Source organism: Gorilla gorilla, chromosome 3 (genome assembly GCF_029281585.2).
Source record: "Gorilla gorilla gorilla isolate KB3781 chromosome 3, NHGRI_mGorGor1-v2.1_pri, whole genome shotgun sequence".
Lineage (NCBI taxonomy): Eukaryota > Metazoa > Chordata > Mammalia > Primates > Hominidae > Gorilla > Gorilla gorilla.
In genome coordinates this window covers 136392408-136413358 of record NC_073227.2, presented here as the reverse complement: position 1 = coordinate 136413358, position 20951 = coordinate 136392408, and the positions used below count along the sequence as shown (strand labels likewise).

Below are 20951 nucleotides of genomic sequence, written 5' to 3'. Positions count from 1 at the left end.
TTTCTTAATAGAATGAGATTATTTATTATCACTGTGTATGGGAATTATTTTACTCTTATCACCAATATGATATTTAAAGTTTTCATTATTGAAATTAGTATCTATGGAGAAATTTAAATTACATGTATTTATTTATATGGTTTACATAGGCAGACTGTATACAGGTGCCTCCTATGTCTTTTGAACCCAGTGCAATAAAAATATTAAAGCAAAAGGAAAGAAAATATGAAAATGCATAATACATTGCTCATACTATTTTTTAACTCAAATCTCATTTAAGGAAATAATAGCCTAAGGATACTGGTGCAAGAACATCATTTTTAGAATGAAAATAACAAAAACAATTTGAATGAACATCAGGATAGAGAAGGGCTGAGTAAAGAATACATTCACATCATTAATTTTTGCCATTAAGATTAATTTAAAGTAAGCTTATTTTACTTGAAAGGCTTTCTGAAAGTTTGAGACACCAAAATACAAAAAGTTTTATGCATTAGGATCCAATTGTTGAAAAGAAATCAGCAATGCTATACTCCCCCCAAATTTACATGATTATATAAACAATTATATTACATATAAGTATACAATATATTACATTCCACTCAAAAATGTGGAAAGATGCATACTTTGTTGTTAAGAAAATTTACTTATGATGAGAGTAAAAATAATTTCGTCAACTAAAACAAAGAATAGAAGAATGATAATACACTTGAAAGAAAAAATAAACCAGTATGCGTGCCATGAAATTAATTGTACAGGTATGTAAATTTTATATATATGCATACTCCCTAATGGTTAGTTTGAAAATAAATGGAAATATATGTTAAACTCCTTAAAATAACTAAAGCAATGTGCAAATGGCTAACATTGGTGAAAATTTTTCACAGTATTTAAATTCAATAATTTATAATTCTAATGCCCAAAAAATAAACTGCATTTTTTATTGGATATCCTTAGTTCAACATAAAATTTGTAACATATGAAAAATATTTTATAGAGAAAACAGATTAAATCTTAAAAATTTTTGGCATTGAAAAATAATTCACTATGAAAATTACTTCTTGCTGGAATGAGGAATTTTTTTCTTCAAATGCATGAACTGTTTTTGCTTTAAATTGTTAATTTCAACACTCTGTAACATCTTCAAAAATTTATAATCACTCGAGATAGCTGCCTTTGGAAATACGATTAACCTGAGATTTTTCAGCTCTCCATTTTTCTTTCCCAAGGGTAGAGTTGGATTTTATATCAAAAATTAATTAAATAAGGTTATATTATATTTTATATAAAATATATTTCATATTATGTCAATGAGTTTCCTTAAAAGATTAAAGCAATATAGGCATTGTGTATACCCTCTGAAGGATGAATGAATAAAAAGAATAAAAAATGAAAAACTCATGCTCAAAATGTATTTTTTTTTTTTTTTTTTTTTTTTTTGAGATGGAGTTTTTTGCTCTTGTTGCCCAGGCTGGAGTGCAATGGCATGATCTCGGCTCACTGCAACCTCTGCCTCCCATGTTCAAGCGATTCTCCTGCCTCAGCCTCCTGAGTAGCTGGGATTACAGGCATGTGCCACCAAGCCCGGCTAATTTTGTATTTTTAGTAGAGACAGGGTTTCTCTCTGTTAGTGAGGGTGGTCTCAAACTCCCAACCTCAGGTGATCCACCTGCCTCAGCCCCCCAAAGTGCTGGGATTACAGGCGTGAGCCACCGCGGCTGGCCAGTTTTGGATATTTATATATAGTTCCCTATCAACATTGGTTACAAAATGGAATTTGGGGATTATTGCAGGGGGCCATATGAAGTCCCATATGGCCTCTAAAATGACTTCCTGAAGAATACTAAATGGACTCTCTATTCAAGCATGTGATACTTGTCAGGCCTCTGAGCCCAAGCTAAGCCATCATATCCCCTGTGACCTGCATGTACACATCCAGATGACCGGTTCCTGCCTTAACTCATGACATTCCACCACAAAAGAAGTGAAAATGGCCTGTTCCTGCCTTAACTGATGACATTATCTTGTGAAATTCCTTCTCTTGGCTCATCCTGGCTCAAAAGCTCCCCTACTGAGCACATTGTGACCCCCACTCTGCCTGCCAGAGAACAACCCCCTTTGACTGTAATTTTCCTTTATCTACCCAAATCCTATAAAATGGCCCCACCCCTATCTCCCTTCGCTGACTCTCTTTTTGGACTCACCCGCCTGCACCCAGGTGAAATAAACAGCCATGTTGCTCACACAAAGCCTGTTTGGTGATCTCTTCACACAGACACGAGTGAAATTTGGTGCCATGACTCGGATCAGGGGACCTCCCTTGGGAGATCAATTCCCTGTCCTCCTGTTCTTTGCTCCGTGAAAAAGATCCACCTAGGTACTACCTCAGGTCCTCAGACCCACCAGCCCAAGGAACATCTCACCAATTTTAAATCAGGTAAGCAGCCTCTTCTTACTCTCTTCTCCAACCTCTCTCATTATCCCTCAACCACTTTCTCCTTTCCACCCTTCAATCTCTCCCTTCTCTTAATTTCAATTCCTTTTATATTCTGGTAGAGACAAAGGAGACACGTTTTATCCGTGGACCCAAAACTCCGGCGCTGGTCACGGACTAGGAAAGGCAGCCTTCCCTTGGTGTTTAATCATTGCAGGGATGCCTCTCTGATTATTCACCCAGGTTTCAGAGGTGTCAGACCATGCAGGGATGCCTGCCTTGGTCCTTCACCCTTAGCAGCAAGTCCCTCTTTTCTGGGGAAGGGGCAAGTACCCCAACCCCTTCTCTCCGTGTCTCTACCCCTTCTCTGCCTTTCTGGGGGGCAAGAAACCCCCAACCCCTTCTCCTTCACCCTGAGCGGCAAGTCCTGCTTTTCTAGAGGAGGGGCAAGTACCCCAACCTCGTATCTCTGCGCCCCAATACCTTATTTCTGTGCCCCGACCTCTTATCACTGTGCCCCAACCCCTTATTTCCATGCCCCAACCCCTTTCCCACTTTTCTGGAAGGTAAAAACCCCCGAACCCCTTCCCTCCATGTCTCTACTCTCTCTTCTCTAGGCTTGCTTCCTTCACTATGGGTGACCTTCCACCCTCCATTCCTCCTTCTTCTCCCTTAGCCTGTGTCCTCAAAAACTTAAAACCTCTTCAACTCTCACCTGACCTAAAATCTAAGCATCTTATTTTCTTCTGCAATGCCACTTGACCCCAATACAAACTCGACAGTAGTTCCAAATAGCCAGAAAATGGCACTTTCAATTTTTCCATCCTACAAGATCTAAATAATTCTTGTCATAAAATGGGCAAATGGTCTGAGGTGCCTGACGTCCAGGCATTCTTTTACACATCGGTCCCTCTCTAGTCTCTGTTCCCAATGCAACTCATCCCAAATCTTCCTTCTTTCCCTCCTGCCTGTCCCCTCAGTACCAACCCCAAGTGTCTCTGAGTCTTTGTAATCTTCCTTTTCTACAGACCCATCTGACCTCTCCCCTCCTCCCCAGGCTGCTCCTTGCCAGGCCGAGCTAGGTCCCAATTCTTCCTCAGCCTCCGCTCCTCCACCCTATAATCCTTTTATCACCTCCCCTCCTCACACCCGGTCCGGCTTACAGTTTCGTTCTGTGACTAGCCCTCCCCCACCTGCCCAGCAATTTACTCTTAAAAAGGTGGCTGGAGCTAAAGGCATAATCAAGATTAATGCTCCTTTTTCTTTATCCCAGATCAGATAGTGTTTAGGCTCTTTTTCATCAAATATAAAAATCCAGCCAAGTTCATGACTCGTTTGGCAGCAACCCTGAGACACTTTACAGCCCTAGACCCTAAAAGGTCAAAAGGCCGTCTTATTCTCAAAATACATTTTATTACCCAATCTGCTCCCGACATTAAATAAAACTCCAAAAATTAAATTCCGTCCCTCAAACCCCACAACAGGATTTAATTAACCTCGCCTTCAAGGTGTACAATAATAGAAAAAAGTTGCAATTCCTTGCCTCCACTGTGAGACAAACCCCAGCCACATCTCCAGCACACAAGAACTTCCAAACACCTGAACCGCAGTGGCCAGGCGTTCCTCCAGAACCTCCTCCCCCAGGAGCTTGCTACAAGTGCCAGAAATCTGGCCACAAGGCCAAGGAATGCCTGCAGCCCGGGATTCCTCCTAAGCCGCGTCCTATCTGTGCCAGACCCCACTGGAAATCAGACTGTCCAACTCACCTGGCAGCCACTCCCAGACCCCCTGGAACTCTGGCTCAAGGCTCTCTGACTCCTTCCCAGATCTTCTTGGCTTAGCAGCTGAAGACTGACGATGCCTGATCATCTCGGAAGACCCCTAGACAATCAGGGATGCCGAGCTTCAGTTAACTCTCACAGTGGAAGGTAAGTCCATCCCCTTCTTAATCAATACGGAGGCTACCCACTCCACATTACCTTATTTTCAAGGGCCTGTTTCCCTTGCCTCCATAACTGTTGTGGGTATTGACAGCCAGGCTTCTAAACCTCTTAAAACTCCCCAACTCTGGTGCCAACTTAGACAATACTCTTTTAAGCACTCCTTTTAGTTATCCCCACCTGCCCGGTTCCCTTATTAGGCCGAGCCACTTTAACTAAATTATCTGCTTCCCTGACTATTCCTGGATTACAGCAGCATCTCACTGCTGCCCTTCTTCCCAACCCAAAGCCTCCTTTGCGTCCTCCTCTTGTATTCCCCCACCTTAACCCACAAGTATAAGATACCTCTACTACCCTCCTTGGCAACCGATCATGCACCCCTTACCATCTCATTAAAACCTAATCACCCTTACCCCACTCAATGCCAGTATCCCATCCCACAGCATGCTTTGAAAGGATTAAAGCCTGTTATCACTTGCCTGCTACAGCATGGCCTCTTAAAGCCTATAAACTCTCCTTACAATTCCCCCATTTTACCTGTCCTAAAACCAGGCAAGCCTTACAAGTTAGTTCAGGATCTATGCCTTGTCAACCAAATTGTTTTGCCTATCCACCCCATGGTGCCAATCCCATATACTCTGCTATCCTCAATACCTCCCTCCACAATCCATTATTCTGTTTTGGATCTCAAACATGCTTTCTTTACTATTCCTTTGCACCCGTCATCCCAGCCTCTCTTCACTTTCACTTGGACTGACCCTGACACCCATTAGGCTCAGCAAATTACCTGGGCTGTTCTGCCGCAAGGCTTCACAGACAGCTCCCATTACTTCAATCAAGCCCAAATTTCATCCTCATCTGTTACCTATCTCAGCATAATTCTCATAAAAACACATGTGCTTTCCCTGCTGATCGTGTCCGATTAATCTCCCAAACCTCAATCCCTTACAAAACAACAACTCCTTTCCTTCCTAGGCATGGTTAGTGCGGTCAGAATTTTTACACAAGAGCCAAGACCGCACCCTGTAGCCTCTCTGTGCAAACAACTTGACCTTACTGTTTTAGCCTAGCCATCATGTCTCCGTGCAGCGGCTGCTGCCGCCCTAATACTTTCAGAGGCCCTCAAAATCACAAACTATGCTCAACTTACTCTCTACATTTCTCATAACTTCCAAAATCTATTTTCTTCCTCATACCTGATGCGTATACTTTCTGCTCCCCGGCTCCTTCAGCTGTACTCACTCTTTGTTAAGTCCCACAATTACCATTGTTCCTGGCCCAGACTTCAATCTGGCCTCCCACATTATTCCTGATACCACACCTGACCCCCATGACTGTATCTCTCTGATCCACCTGACATTCACCCCATTTCCCGATATTTCCTTCTTTCCTGTTCCTCACCCTGATCATGTTTATTAATGGCAGTTCCACCAGGCCTAATCGCCACGCACCAGCAAGGGCAGGCTATGCTATAGTACAAGCCACTAGCCCGCCTCTTAGAACCTCTCATTTCCTTTCCATCGTGGAAATCTATCCTCAAGGAAATAACTTCTCAGTGTTCCATCTGCTATTCTACTACTCCTCAGGGATTATTCAGGCCCCCTCCCTTCCCTACACATCAAGCTCAAGGATTTGCCCCCACCCAGGACTGGCAAATTAGCTTTACTCAACATGCCCCGGGTCAGATAACTAAAATACCTCTTAGTCTAGGTAGACACTTTCACTGGATAGGTAGAGGCCTTTCCTACAGGGTCTGAGAAGGCCACCGCAGTCATTTCTTCCCTTCTGTCACACATAATTCCTCAGTTTAGCCTTCCCACCTCAATACAGTCTGATAACAGACCAGCCTTTATTAGTCAAATCAGCCAAGCAGTTTTTCAGGCTCTTAGTATTCAGTGAAACCTTACGGTCCTCCCTATCCCTTACGGTCCTCCGTCTTCAGGAAAAGTAGAATGGACTAAAGGTCTTTTAAAAACTCACCTCACCAAGCTCAGCCATCAACTTAAAAAGGACTGGACAATACTTTTACGACTTTCCCTTCTCAGAAGTCAGACCTGTCCTCAGAATGCTACAAGGTATAGCCCATTTGAGCTCCTGTATAGATGCTCCTTTTTATTAGGCCCCAGTCTCATTCCAGATACCAGACCAACTTAGACTGTGCCCCAAAAAAACTTGTCATCCCTACTATCTTCTGTCTAGTCATACTCCTATTCACTGTTCTCAACTACTTATACATGCCCTGCTCTTGTTTACACTGCCGGTTTACGTTGTTTCTCCAAGCCATCACAGCTGATATCTCCTGGTGCTATCCCCAAACTGCCACTCTTAACTCTTGAAGTAAATAAATAATCTTTGCTGGCAGGACTATGCTGAATCTCCTTAGGCACTCTCTAATCAGATGTCCTGAGTCGTCCCAATTCTTAGACCTTTTATACCTGTTTTTCTCCTTCTGTTATTCCATTTAGTTTTTCAATTCATACAAAACTGTATCCAGGCCATCACCAATAATTCTAAATGACAAATGTTTCTTCTAACAACCCCACAATATCACCCCTTACCACAGAATCTTCCTTCAGCTTAATCTCTCCCACTCTAGGTTCCCATGCTGCCCCTAATCCCGCTCGAAGCAGCCCTGAGAAAGATCGCCCATTATCTCTCCATTCCCCCCCCAAAAATTTTCACTGTCCCAACACTTTACCACTATTTCATTTTATTTTTCCTATTAATATAAGAAGACAGGAATGTCAGGCCTCTGAGCCCAAGCTAAGCCATCATATCCCCTGTGACCTGCATGTACACATCCAGATGGCCAGTTCCTGCCTTAACTGCTGACATTCCACCACAAAAGAAGTGAAAATGGCCTGTTCCTGCCTTAACCGATGACATTGTCTTGTGAAATTCCTTCTCCTGGCTCATCCTGGCTCAAAAGCTCCCCTACTGAGCACATTGTGACCCCCACTCTGCCTGCCAGAGAACAACCCCCTTTGTAATTTTCCTTTATCTACCCAAATCCTATAAAATGGCCCCACCCCTATCTCCCTTCGCTGACTCTCTTTTTGGACTCAGCCCGCCTGCACCCAGGTGAAATAAACAGCCATGTTGCTCACACAAAGCCTGTTTGGTGGTCTCTTCACATGGACGCGAGTGAAAATACTTTTCAGGTTACTATTATTTGACATTTGTTTATGATTACAGATAACACATTTATCCGATTGAAACTGCCTTTACAAAAATTATAACTGAGGAAATTATGACAGTGAAAGAGATCAGACTTAACAGACTCCATCTTGCTTCTAACCTTTAAGCTGTCCTTGTTCATTCCTGGGCATAGGCCGAACTAACCTTGGGAAGGAATTCAGTCTATGGTTTGACTCTGAAACAAAATTGATAATAGCCCTTTCTTGAAAAGACCCCCTTCTTGCCTGGGGACCAGTCTGTCTTTGCAGGACTAACAAATTAGCTACAAGATTATGGGTTAGAGCCACTACCTGCCAAATCATCTTTAAAAACACAGATCCCTGAATGCTCAGGGAGACTGATTTGAGTAATAATAAAACTCCGGTCTCCTGCACATCCAGCTCTGCGTGAATTACTCTTTCTCCATTGGAATTCCCCTGTCTTCAGAAATCGGCTCTGTCTAGACAACAGACAAGGTGAACCCATTGGGTGGTTACACTATTTTCAGTAGAAGTATTATAAGGTAAAAAATCAAATTTTATTCAGATTTCTATTAAATATAGTAAAAATATAGATGATCAAATCTGGAAATATTTGATGCTGCCAATTGTCATTTTAAAAATGATTTTCATTATTTTGTCTAATCTAATTCACCTAAAAACACAAATATACAAGATTTATCATAAATTAAGCCCTTATGAAATGTAGACAATGATCCTTTTGTTAACAACTCATACAAAGACTTGAATATTCATGTTATCCTCTTCTGAGTACATTTAGAACTTTTTTTTTACCTTCATAACTTCAATATATGTCTTCCAGTGAAGGCTGTATATTTAATTTTAAATTCTAGCATAGTTTGACCTTTTATTTTGACATTCAGTCATCTCTATTTTAAAAATCTGGCTTGATGATTGTTTTACTGAGGACATGCCTCATGGATTTTCAGATGACTTTTAATGTGCTGTTATTCTCCATTTAATCATTTCAAATCTATTAAAGATACCAGCATAGTTCCTTAGATTGTCATTAAAAGACTTTAAAAATGGCTCAGTACTGCAATTTCTTCATATTGCTCCATCTAGATAAACATTAAGCAACCATTACATTAAGCTTTGCCCATTAGGTGAATAGAGAATATGCTTCAAAGGCGTAATTTATCTGCTCAGAGTTCAAGAAAATCCTCGCTTTAACTTTGATATTTGCTCTATCTACTTTGTACGGATTCCTGAATCATGTCTCTTCAGTAACATTGCTTACTAATAATAAAAATAAAGGAATATAGAAGAATCTTTACTTGGCAAATTTTCTTTTTAGTATTGCTTTGTTTTTATCAAAATAAAAGAGTATATTTCCTCTTTAAAAATTATTCTGAACTTTCAGTTTTTCTAAATTCCAGGCTAATTATAATCCCAGTTAATCTAAGGGCAAATCATTTTTTCAGGATAGTTCAGAAGAAACTTTGACCCACCTATTCCTCATTTTATATTAATATATATGAGCTCACCAAGACTGCCTTAATGTTGCTGTCAGCTTTAGTTAACTTTAGAAAGATTTCTTCCTGACTATAGGGCTGACCTCCCTTTTCTCAGAGCATTTACTTTAGAAAACTTGTAATTTAGCCCTTTTTCTCCTTTGAAATGTAAATCTTCTCCCAGCTTTGCATGAGTTTTTAAAACCCAAAGAATGTTTCTCAAGGAATGTTTTCTCTGGGAGCTATCCTTTTGAAATATAATCAAAGGAGCTACTGCCTACTCTTATCTTCCAGTCTCTGTGGGAAGGTAGGAGCACAACTTCAGTGAGTGACAATTAGCACTAACATTCTAATTATTGGCCTAATCACATTGATCTCTATAGTCCTACAGTGTTTTTCTACTAGCTCACCCCAGTGCCTAAGCATCTTCCTACCTTTTATTTCAGTGGAGTTCAGCTCAGTCTCTCTGTCCTATTGCAATCATATTAGATTTCCTTGTTTGTTTAACTGTCAGGTGCAATTTCTTAGATATGGCTATACAAGAGTTACATTCATTCCTAGAAAAAAGGAAGTGCACAAGCTAAAATTTAGGGCTCACTTAATATGGGGGCCTAATAACAAATATAACAGCAACACTAAAATGTATTGGGTGCTTACTATGTGAAATACATTATTTACTTAAATCAACTTATTGAATCATGAAAACCAACACACACACACACACGCACGCACACACAAACACACGAGTCTGTATATTTCCCAGTAATTACCTAGTGGAATAAGTACAGTGCTTTGCAATACAGATCAATACTTAGGTACTGGATATTAAAAGGCAAAAGTTGTCATAAATTCAAAAAGCATTGAATTTTTTACTTAGCGTAAAAAACATTAATAAACATACTTTTTCAAAAACTTGTATTTTCTCATAAATACCATCTGTAATCGGGGTTTCAACAATGCCAATGAGGTAATAAAATGGAGGGCACAATCAGCCTTGTCACATGGCAGGCAACTAAAGAAAAGGATGCTGTTACAGAGAGCCACAAGTTCTTGCTGCCAATGGGAGATAATGGAGCTCTCTCATTTAAATGAAGTCTTACTGGCTGGTGAAAGGGAACTCAACTCTTTATGCTCTGGTTATTTTCTGGGTCTACTGACTTTTTTATTGACTTATTTCCTTATCCTAGAATCTGCTCTGAGATGTGCACCCTAACTGCTAACTTCCAATACTCTATCTGTTCACCAAGCAAAGTAAAATCTTTTTTTGTAAATTTCACAATATACCCTGAGTAAAAATATATTTTTTAATTTGCTTTTTCTTACAGCAGAAAAAGCTCAAATTCCCAATATTCCAGTAGAAAAGGTAAAAAAGCAATGCTTAGTTTTCTTTTATTCAAAAGTCAATGAAAAGAAAAAAATACAAGTTAAGGTTTCCAAGTTAATTATATTTTAAAAGAGGTAAATATTCATATTCTGCTAAATATGCATAATGTGAGATAATTTGATGCTGAACAGATGAAGGTATACTATTTAATAATTAGTTCCGTTAGTTCCCTTGCTATTGTCTATTTTCCTATTTTGCTGTCTTCATTAAATAAGATATGTACCTCATTTGTAAATACTCATGAAATTACATAAGCCAGAAAATGTTCAATATAGTCGACATTTAGGATTTTTTAAAGCAGGAATGCTTTTCTCCAATGTTCACAACACTGACTTATTCCCCTTCATGTAAACTCACAAAGTTTAAAACACACAATGACATACAAGTTTAGATAACTTGGAAGCTTTTTGAGGGCAGAGTTTGGTTCTATTTTTGTTTCAATCACAAAGAGAGCATAAAAAATGAAAATTAAATCTGTGGTTTATAGATTTATATACATTAAGAATGTAAGGTTTTTAAAAAATAAGTTGTATATTTTTAAGTATTTTTGCTTTTATTCTTCTCTCAAATTTATTTATACCTAACCTCCTATGAAAATTTAACCATTTTCTAAGTATTCTGTTTAAATATTGTAATATTTACAGAAAAGCATTGTGAACACCAACTACACACACATTGACATCATGCCACATGGAATCGATATCTGTATATAGACAAACACAACAAACAAAATACCAAAGAATACACTACCAGTCAGAGTAACAAAGCACTATTATAGGAACCACAATTAAGTCAGGGAAAATTAGAAACACCTGGAGTGTATCAGGTTGATATTATTCCTTGGTTCCAGTGAGGAAACAAAAGAAAATATTTCTCAGAAATAAATATTTATCAAATTATTATTCTCAAGTTTTCTAAAAATTATGATATATGAAATAAGAGCTTTTAAGAGAATTAGGAAACTTGTATTTGGAACTGAAGAAATGAAGCAGAATGTATTATGGAGAGATTTTAAAAAATGAAAATAGAAAAAGGTAAAAATATAAGAAAGGTAGAATAAAAAGTTCTCACAAACATCTAAACGGGGTCCTAGAAAAAACGGACATAGATAATGGCATAGAGGAACTATTTGAGAGGGATTAAGTATTTTTTTAGCACTAATAAAACAAATGAGCCAGAGGAAGAGAAACCTCAGTGGAATAAATGGGAAAATGTTAGCAAAAATACCATAATAATACAAAGTAAAAACCTTAAAACTAACTAGAACAAAAACATTTTTGACATGAACAGTCAGTAGAAGCCATAGTAAACACAGAACTATATTCAAAGGTCAAAAAAAGTATTTGTCAAAGTTTTGTGCCAAACAAGTGTTTTTACTAGTTTTCTATTGCTGCTACAATATGTTACCGCGAATATAGTGGTTTAAACAATGGAAATGAATTATCTTACAGTTCTTGTTCTTTTGGAGGCTCTGAGATAAGTCATTTCTTTTTTTTTTTTTTTTTTTTTTTTTTTTTTTTTTTTTTTTTTTGAGACGGAGTCTCATTCTGTCGCCCAGGCTGGAGTGCAGTGGCACAATCTCGGCTCACTGCAAGCTCCGCCTCCTGGGTTCAGGCCATTCTCCTGCCTCAGCCTCCTGAGTAGCTGGGACTACAGGCGCCCGCCACCACGCCCGGCTAATTTTTTGTATTTTTAGTAGAGACGGGGTTTCACTGTGTTAGCCAGGATGGTCTCGATCTCCTGACCTCGTGATCCGCCCACCTCTGCCTCCCAAAGTGCTGGGATTACAGGCGTGAGCCACCGCGCCCAGCCGATAAGTCATTTCTTTGCCCTCTCCCATGACTGGAAGCCACTGTTTCTTCACTCATAGCCTTTCCTTCACCTTCAAAATCGGCAACACACGTCTGACCCTGTTCCCATCTTTACATCTCTTTTTCCTTTCTTTTTTTGAAACAGGGTCTTGATGTGTTGCCCATCCTGGGGTACAGTGGCATGATCATAACTCACTGCATCATCGAACTCCTGGGCTCAAGTAATCCTCCTACCTCAGCCTCCTAAGTAGCTGGGTCTAAAGGCATGTGCCACCATGCTTGGGTTTTTTTTGTGTGTTTGTTTTAGTAAAGATGGGGGTCTTGCTCTGTTGCCCAGGCTGATCTCTAACTCGTGGACTCAAGTGATCCTCCCACCTCAGTATCTCAAAGTACTGGGATTACAGTACTATCTTACATCTCTTTTTCTGACCTCAGGAATTACATTGGACCCACCTGAACAGCCCAGGCTAATCACCTTATTTCAAGATCAGCTGGTTAGCAAACTTAATTTCAATTGCTAGCTTAATTCCCCTTTGTCATGCAATCTAATGTATTCACAGGTCCCAGGAACAGAGCATAGGTATCTTCGAAGGGCAATATTGTGCCCATTACATTATCTCCCATAAGCAAAGACAAATTTAATTTTCACATTAAAAAATAAGGCTGGGCACAGTGGCTCACACCTGTAATCCTAGCACTTTGGGAGGCCGAGGCAGGCGGATCACCTGATGTCAGGAGTTCAATACCAGCCTGGTCAACATGGTGAAACCCTGTCTCTACTAAAAACACAAAAATTAGATGGGCATGGTGGCACACACCTGTCATCCCAGCTACTTGGGAGGCTGAGGCAGGAGAATTGTTTGAACCTGGGAGGCGGAAGTTGCAGTGAGCCAAGATTGTGCCACCATACTCCAGCCTGGGTGACAGAGCAAGATCCTGTCTCAAAATAAAATAATAAAATAAAAAATAAAAAGTATTACTACCAACGGCATGTATTCAAAGAATTTAAAAGGGATATGTTTCAGGTAGAAAAGCATAACCTCCTGAAATATCAGTAATATAAAGCATGAAGAAAAGTTTTGTAAGTAAATAAAAATTTTAGAAAAAAATGCAAGACAATTTATGTAAAATGCTCATGACACTGGTGTCTATTTGGAGGAAGTTGAAAATAGGCATAAGTAAAATAATAGACAACAGTAGTAATCTTGTGGTGAATGAATACAATATTTGAATTATTCATATTTTCATAAGGCTGGTGTTAAGATAACTTTACTAATCAAATTACTTCACTCATGCATAGTAAAAGGTGAAGTGTATTGACTAAAATAATAAGATTAAATATAGTTCTGATAGATGCAGGAGGCAGATAAGGGAACCTGCACAGGGTCTTGCCTGGGCATGCCCACAAGGGACTGGGGGCCTGAATGTGCACTGGGAGAATGGGGTGGAGCCACCAGGAATTCACGCCTTATGCAGGGGGAGGAGCTGGGCCTCTTTAGCTCCTGTGTGGTAGCCTGCTATTCAGTCTGTAAGGTGGGAGCCTGTTGGCTGGGCCCCCTCTTATTTGCTGAGAGCTTTCTTTTAATAAATTCCATTGTCTTCACCCTTCAATGTGTCTGTGTGCCTAATTTTTCCTAGTTGTGAGACAAGAACCAGTATTTTATCTAAGCTAAGGAGCAAAAAATTTTGCACCAATTTTTATACAGTAGAGTGAATATGGAAATTAAAGCCGACCACCCAATAACATAAGTAAATAAAGAAAAAGAGCCAAAACTTTGTAGATAAATACAAAGAAAGCCAAAAGGTGGTCAACGCCTATGTATCAATAATCACGAAACACTCTTTTAAAAGGTAGTAAATCATCATTTTGGGTATTAAAACAAACCAGATACAACATATGCCTGGATATTTAAAAGGTATATCTGAACTTACATTACAGAATTGTCAAAGGTTTTTGTGTGGTCATGCAGTGGTTTGAAAACTAATACAAAGGAAATATAAGCAACTTTTAATTTTAAATGTTATATATTGTTAAATATGAAAAGGACTGTTACGATTTGAATTACACGTCCCTGAAACGCATGTTGAAGTCCTAAACCTTAGTACCTCAGGATGTGAACCTGTATGGGAATGAAATAATCTCACATGTAATTCATTCAATTATCATGGGTTCATATTGGAGTAGGGTGGGACCAAATCTAGTATGACAGGTGTTGTTATAAAAAGAGAATAGTTTAAAACAGATATGCTTACAGATAGAACGCCATTTGAACAGGAAAGCAGAGGTTGCATGATGTATCTACAAGCCAGGCATTCCAAAGATTTCCATGGAATAGATTTTTCCTCACAGCATTAAAAAATACAGCATTGCTGTCACCTTGATCTCATACTACTAGGTTCCTGAACTATTTAGACAATAAATTAATATTCTTTAATTCACCCAATTTGTGGTACTTTGTATAGTAGTCCTAGCAAATCAATACAGGAAGTAAATTCTAAAGCTCTATAATTACAGTGCAGATTCAAGAAACAATATACATTTGATAATCTACAGAAATAAATAAATTTAATCTTTAATTAGTAATCTTCCCAGAAATGGATAAACAAAGTATGGTATAACCATATACTAGAATACTATTCAGTGCTGAAATAAACCATCAAGCAATGCAAAAACATGAGTGAATATTATATTCATATTACAAAGTGAAGGAAGTTACTCAAAAAGGCTACATATTGTATGATATTGTTTATATAACGTTCTAGAAAAAGCAAGACCATAGATATGGTAAACAGATAATTGGCTGGGAGGGGTTTGGAGCTTGCAGTGAGTTGAATGACTAAAGTAAAGAGCAGATTTTAGGGTGGCAAAATGATTTTGTGTGGTACTACAGCAGTAGTAGATAACACTAAACATTTTTTAAAACCCATAAAAATTTACTATATGAAGTAAGCCTATTTTAGGCAGATTAAAAAATATTTAGGGGGTCATGGCACACCAGGATTAAATGCAGACAAAAGAATCTAACCGTATAACAAATGTATAAAATTAACTCACTGAAGAGGGTAGGAGAAAAGTTGCTGTCTGTTAATTCAGCAATGGTCTAATGTCTGTTCTCACGCTGCTATAAAGAACTAACTGAGACTGGGTAAATTTGTGAAGACAAGAAGTTTAATTGACCCACAGTTCCACAGGCTGTACAGGGTGCATGCCTGGGAGGCCTCAGGAAACTTATAATCATGGCAGAAGGGCTAAGGGGAAGCAAGTACCTTCTTCAAATGGCAGAGAGGGAGAGAGAGAGGGTGAAGGGGAAAGTGCCACACACTTTTAAACCATCAGATCTCATGAGAACTCAATCACTATAATGGGAACAGCAAGGGGGAATTCCGCCCCCATGATCCAATCACCTCCCACCTGGTCCCTTCCCCAACATTGAGAATTACAATTCAACATGAGATTTGGTTGGGACACAGAGCCAAAGTCTATCACTGGCCTAAATAACTTTAGAGACAAAGGAAAACTGTAAGACTAATGGCAAGCAGGGCTATACATAAGCATAGTAATATAGTTGGTAAAATTGTTTAACATAGTAGTACAGGATAACAATTCTGATACTGCTGTACATGTGTAGTATAGTTAGGCAATTAAGTGAATTATGGTGGTGACAGATTTCTTGCTGTTGAAATCGGAGCATACAGACAAGAAATGTAGATGACTGAAATTATTTATGAAGTACTAGATTAGAGTCAGAGAATTCAGTATGCACTTTCATCTACCCTAATATATATACAGGTTGGTATATATAATATACATACATATAAAATATATATACACATATTTATAGAAGTTTGTATATGCATGGTTAATATATACACGTATTTCTTTGCGCTTTCAACTTAGAGGGCCTAGAGACAACCTAACTAACAACAAGCACAACCATCTAGTACCTAGATGTTGGTTTTATACAACACTTTCAAATATGAGAAAGAAGGGCACACAGTAAAAATAGCTGAGTCTAAGACTGGGGTACAGAATACCAAAGAAGAGCTTTATACATCTTGTATCATCAAAAACAATGATGAGGCTTGTCAAATAGACAAATAAGCCAACTGAAAGTGTTTCCAGCAGACAAAGCTGGAACAAATTGAGTAGGAAAAAAATTTAAAATGTTGTGTAGAATTATCACCCAAAGTATAAAATACATATTCATAAATCCATTCTGAAATTTAAAAATAATTTATTTAATAAATGGAGTAAATAGATAAATAACCCATATAGACAAATTCCAAATTATTTAAATAGATAATACATCCTCACTGAGCTGGAACTTAACTCCTCACACCTTTAGTGTGGCCAGTGCATAATGACATCCTTCAAAAGTGTTTCATGAAAAAAGAGAAAATAGAATAACTTTAAAGTGGAGAAATGTGACAAGCATAATCTCAGCCAGATAATTAAGGTTAACACCAGCAGTAATAAGTCATATTGATATAAGAATGACATTTTACCTCTTGAATCTTTCTCCTCCCCTGCCAAAAATTATTTCAGTCTAAACATAGGACATACAAACACTTAATTTGTAATTTAGGACAGTCTAAAAACATCTGACCAGCACTTCTGAACACTGTGAAGGTAATAAAAAACAAGGTAAGGCTGAGCACTGATACAGCTAAGAGTAGTTAGACACATGCTATCTAAATGTAATGTGTTATCTTGAGTGGGATTCTAAAAGGGAAAAGGAACATTATGTAAAAATTAAGAATTCTGAATAGAGTATGGACTTCACTTATTAGTAATATATCAATATTTATTCGTTAGTTATTACAAATATACCAGGTTAATGTTTGATGCTAGCAATAGAAATTACTGTAGTATTTTCACAAATTTGTATACATATTAATTTATTTTAAAATAATATTTTGAAGAAATATTGCACAAAATGGAAACATAAGAAATTAGTAATATGTATTTCTGTCCTCTAGCCATTAAAGTACAATGTAAAATAACTGGCTTTTGTATTGCTGAAAGAAGGAAATCCAGTTATCTCTATACTCCATTTTAATTAATTCTGTAAGTTAACCTTTATTACATTTTTTGTCTTTTTTCAACTTTCTAAAGAATAGTTAAAATGCAATAAAATATTAATCTATGGTCCACAGTTTAATAATGTTTATTAATTTGTTTACCTCTACACTACCACCACAATCAAAATATGTGACATTTCTACCTGTAAAAGGTTCTATTGTGCCCCTTCTCAGCAAAGCACATCTTATTCATGGTCTCAGGGCAATCACAGATCTGTCTTCTGTCATAATAGATGAGATTTTGAATTGTTAATATTTTATATAAATGTAATAATAAAACATCTGAGTCTAGCATATTTTGATGTTAAATTGTATTGGTAAACTATATAACATATGAATATCTTAATTTACTTATCTTCATTGTTGAGTAGTATTCCATTAGGTGATTTTTTACAATTTGTCCATTTGACTGTTAACATACATTTACTTCTTATGTTTGCAATGTTTTAATAGCATTGTAAATATTTGCATATAATTTTGTGGATTTTTATATTTTGTAGGAAATAACATGATAGTGAAATTGCTGATTCAGATGTAAGTCCAATTTTAACTTTTTAAACAATAGACAAACTGTTTCCAAAGAATAGAATCATTTGCATTCATCAAGGAATATATAAAACTTCCAGTTACGCTATATCCTCACCAAGTTTTGGTAATGTCAGTCTTTCTCATTTTAACAATTCTATTGGGTATACGGTGGCCATTTTATTGTGTTTTAATTTGCATTTACCATATAAATCATGATGCTGAACTTTTTTTATTGACCATTTCTTTGTCTTCTTTTGTGAAATGTCTGGTGTAAATATTTTAATCAATTTTATTGAGTTTTCATTGAGTTTTTTATTTCCAATTATGAAATTTTAAATATATTTTGTATATTTAGGAAGCAAGCCCATCATCTAACTGTAATGTGCATGTCTTCTCAGTCATTTTGTGATTCTTTCATGTTCTTTTTTTTTTTTTTTTGAGACGGAGTCTCGCTCTGTCACCCAGGCTGGAGTGCAGTGGCATGATCTCGGCTCACTGCAACCTTCACCTCCCAGGTTCAAGTGATTCTCCTGCCTCAGCCTCCTGAGTAGCTAGTACTACAGGCCACCACGCATGGCTAGTAGTACATGCCACCACGCATGGCTAATTTTTTGTATTTTTAGTAGAGACAGGGTTTCACCGTGTTAGCCAGGATGGTCTTGATCTCCTTACCTCGTGATCTGCCGGCCTCGGCCTCCCAAAGTGCTGGGATTACAGGCATGAGCCACCATGCCCGGCTCTTTCATGTTCTTAACTGTGTCTCTGAAGAACAAATATTTTAATTTTAAAGAAGTACAATTCATCAATTTTTAAAATTGTTTCCATATTTTTGTTCTAATGAAAATATGACCACTGTTAAGGTTATAATTACTGTGTCCTATGATGGCCTAGAGAAGTTTTAGTTTTTATATCTAATTTTTAGTTCATAAGTAGCATAAGAAAATGATTGAATTTTGTTTTTGTCATCTTTTCAAACCCTTGTAAAAATAGATTTAGGGAGTTCAAGTGCATTTTTGTTATGTAGCCATATTGCTTATTGGTGAAGACTGGATTTTTAGTGTAATTATTATCTGATCAATGTAAATTGTACTCTATAGGTAATTTCTCATCACTCACCTCTCTAGCATTCTCCCACACTTTGGCGTCTTCAATGTCTGTTATTCTCCAATGTCTATTATTCCACTCTGTATGTCCATATGTATCCATTGTTTGGCTCCCACTTATAAGTGAGAATATTCAATATTTATCTTTCTTTTTTCGGAGTTACTTCACTTAAGATAATGGCCTCCAGTAGACGGTCATTATATAAAGATAAACAGATCAACTCAACAAGAAGATAATACTAAATATACATGCATCCAACATTGGAGTACTAAGATTCATAAAACAAATAGTACTAGACCTGAGAAAAGAGATAGACAGCAATATAATAATAGCCCAACTCACAGCACTAGACAGATCATCAAGGCAGAAAATTAGCAAAGAAACACTGGAATTAAATTGAACTCTAGAACAAGTAAACCTAACAGACATTTAGAAAACATTCTACTCAACAACCGCAGAATATACATTCTTCTTATCTGGGCATGGAACAGTCTCAAAAAAGACCATATTCTAGGTAACAAAACAAGTCTCAATAAATTAAAAAAATTAAAATCATACCAAGTATCTTCTCATACCACAGTGGAATAAACTGGAAATAAATAACAAGAGGAAGTCTCATAACCATATAAATGCATGGAAATTGAAGAACATATGACTGAATGATCTTTGGATCACTGATAGAATAAAGAGAGAGATTTAAAAACTTTTTGAAACAAATGAAAGTAGAGACCCAACATCAAAAACTTCTAGAATGGAGCAAAAGCAGTGCTGAGAGGGAAATTTATAGCATTAAATGACTATATCAAAAAGATAGAAAAAGCACAAATTAACAACTTAATGTTGCACTTCCAGGACTAGAAAAACCAAGAACAAACAAAACCCAAAGGTAGAAGAAGAAAAAAAAATAAAAAAGATCAGAGAAGAGCTAAATCAATTTGATAGCAATAAAACAAGTCAGAGGATCAATGAAAGAAAAAGTTGGTTATTTGAAAATATAAACAAAATTGATATACTACGTGCTAGAATAACCAAGAAAATAAGACAGCAGACTAAGATAAGCACAATCAGAAATGAAGGTGACATTACAACTGATACCACAGAAATACAAAAGTTCATCAGAGACTACTATGAGCATTTCTACATGCATAAGTTTAAAAACCTAGAGGAAATAGATAAATTCCTGGAAACATACAACCTTCTAATACTGAGCCAGGAAGAAACAGGATTTCTGAAAAATCAATAAGCAGTGAAATTGAATCAATAATAATAATTCTTCCAAAAAATATGCCCAGGATTAGATGTATTCACAGCTGAATTCTACCAGATGTACAAAGAAGAGCTGGTACCAATTCTACTGAAACTATTCCGAAAACTCAAAGAGGAGAGAATCCTCCCTGATTCTACAAAATCAGTATCACCCTGATACCAAAGCCAGGCAAGGACACAACAACAAAGGCTAAAGTACAGGCCAATAGCCCTGGTGAACATAGATGAAAAAAATTCTTAACAAAAGACTAGCAAATCAATTCTAACAACACGTCACAAATATGATACACCATGATCAAGTAGGTTTTATCCAAAGAATGCAAGAATGGTTCGACATATGCAAATAAATAATGTAATTCACCATATAAGCAGATTTTTAAAATGAGATTATCTCAATAGATGCAGAAAAAGCCTTCAATAAAAATCAGCATCCATTCATGATAAAAAGCCTTAACAAACTATGCATTGAAAGAATATACCTCAAAATAACAAAAGCTGTATATAACTAATCCACAGCCAACATCATACTGAACAGGGAAAAGTTAAAGAAATTGAAATCGTTAAGTGTATATTCAACCAAAGAAGTGAAAGATCTCTGGAATACACTAATGAAAGACGTCATACATGACACAAACAAATGAAAAAGAAAAAAAAACTCTGATGCTCATTGATTAGATGAATCAATACAGTTAAAATGACAATTTTGCCCAAAGCAATCTACAGATTCAGTGCACTTTAAACTCTTTAAAAA

At 37.3% G+C, this 20951-nt stretch overlaps 1 long non-coding RNA gene across 2 annotated transcripts in view; it reads right to left on the bottom strand.

The window, feature by feature from the left end:
* Positions 1-20951, bottom strand: part of LOC129532889 (uncharacterized) — a 276178-nt gene that overhangs the window by 243079 nt on the left and 12148 nt on the right. The gene's annotated exons all lie outside the window — the stretch shown is intronic.